Genomic DNA, 1670 nt, shown 5'->3' with positions numbered 1-1670 from the left:
TTTGATCTCCTTATTTGCCAGTTCAGCTTGCCCATTTGTCTGCGAATGGTAATTTATTCTAATATCTAACATTAGTAATTTATTCTTTATTCTTTATCTGTGATTTATTTATTAGATGTTTATGAGTATAGATCGAATCTTCGATCTATTACTTATAGACCCTGAAATTGAGCGGACATATAGACATAGAAGACGCGAGAGATTTGCTCAAAGAAAAGTCGAGATAGACCTTGGAAATCAAAATTATTGACAAGGTAATGGAGGCAACCATGTGTACAACCCAATCCTTATTCTAAATGATGAGGATTGTGCCATCAGACAATACGCTGTGCCACTCTTCAATGAGTTAAATCTAAGAATTAGGAGGTCGGATATCGAGGCACCCCAATTCGAATTGAAACAAGTGATGTTTCAAATGCTCCAAATGGTGGGCCAGTTTAGTGGTATGGCCATAGAAGATCCATATCTTCACCTTCGATTATTCGTGGAGGTGAGTGATTCATTTAAGATAGCTGGTGTGACTGAAGATGCATTAAAGTTGAAGTTGTTTCCATACTGATTGTGAGATTGAGCACAGGCATGGCTGAATTCATTGCCACCAAGTTCAATATCTACATGGAAAGAATTAGCAGAAAGGTTTTTCGTAAAATTCTTTCCACCGAGTAAGAACACGAAGTTGCGAAATGAGATAACTACTTTTCAATAATTGGATGATGAGTCCTTATACAAGGAGTGGGAAAGATTCAAGGAATTGCTTGATAAGTGTCCTCATTATGGGATTCTTCATTGTATCTAATTGGAGACATTTTATAACGGTCTCAATGCACATACAAGATTGATGGTGGATACTTCTATGAATGGTGCAATTTTTTCTAATTCTTATAACAAGGCTTACGAGATCATCAAAAGGATTGCTAGCAACAACTACCAATGGCCGACAAATCGAGCAATTTCAGGAAGATGAGTAGTCAGAGTTTATAAAGTTGGTGCTCTCACTTCACTCTCTACTAAGGTATCTTCTATATTCTCTATGCTAAAACAATTTACCACTAATACTTCTAATAATTTTGTAGCTCAATCACGAAGTTAGTATGATGCAGTTTCCTGCGTATATTGTGGGGATGGTCATTCTTTCGAGAATTGCCCTTCAAACCCAGAATCTATGTATTATGTAAGGAATAGGTATTAAAATATTAGTGGACAAAGACTGCAGTCTAAATTCTACAATCCTGCGTAGCGTAATCACCTGAACTTTTCCTAGAGCAACCAAGGAAATGGACCGAACACTTATATGCAGCGTAGACCCAACCAATCTCAAAGGTTTAGTCAAAAAGCCCTAAAACCACCTCAAGCTGAATCATCAAACAGTTTGGAAGACTTGTTGAAGGCGTACATGGTGAAAAATGACGCTTTGATCCAAAAGTCAAGCAGCAACACTAAAAAATATAGAGAACCAAATAGATCAATTAGCTACTAAGTTTCGTAGTATACCATAAGAAGCCTTGCTGAGCGATACGAAAAATCCAAGGAATTTTGATAAGGAACATTGCAAGGTAGTTGCATTACGAAGTGGTAAGATTTTGGAACCCAAGGAGGTTGTGATTGAAGATGAGCCTACTAAAGAGAAGGAAAGTCAACCAATAGTTGAAGTTCCTACACTAAAAAAGCCA

At 37.1% G+C, this 1670-nt stretch overlaps 1 non-coding gene across 1 annotated transcript; it reads right to left on the bottom strand.

The window, feature by feature from the left end:
• Positions 1-673: 673 nt before the first annotated feature.
• LOC128040738 (small nucleolar RNA R71) lies at positions 674-780 on the bottom strand. Its single transcript, XR_008195544.1, has one exon. It is a non-coding gene; the product is annotated as a small nucleolar RNA R71 (small nucleolar RNA).
• Between the last annotated feature and the right edge of the window lie 890 nt (positions 781-1670).

The sequence above is a fragment of the Gossypium raimondii genome, chromosome 4 (assembly GCF_025698545.1).
Source record: "Gossypium raimondii isolate GPD5lz chromosome 4, ASM2569854v1, whole genome shotgun sequence".
NCBI classification, from domain to species: Eukaryota; Viridiplantae; Streptophyta; class Magnoliopsida; order Malvales; family Malvaceae; genus Gossypium; species Gossypium raimondii.
This window is presented reverse-complemented; position numbering and strand designations above follow the sequence as displayed.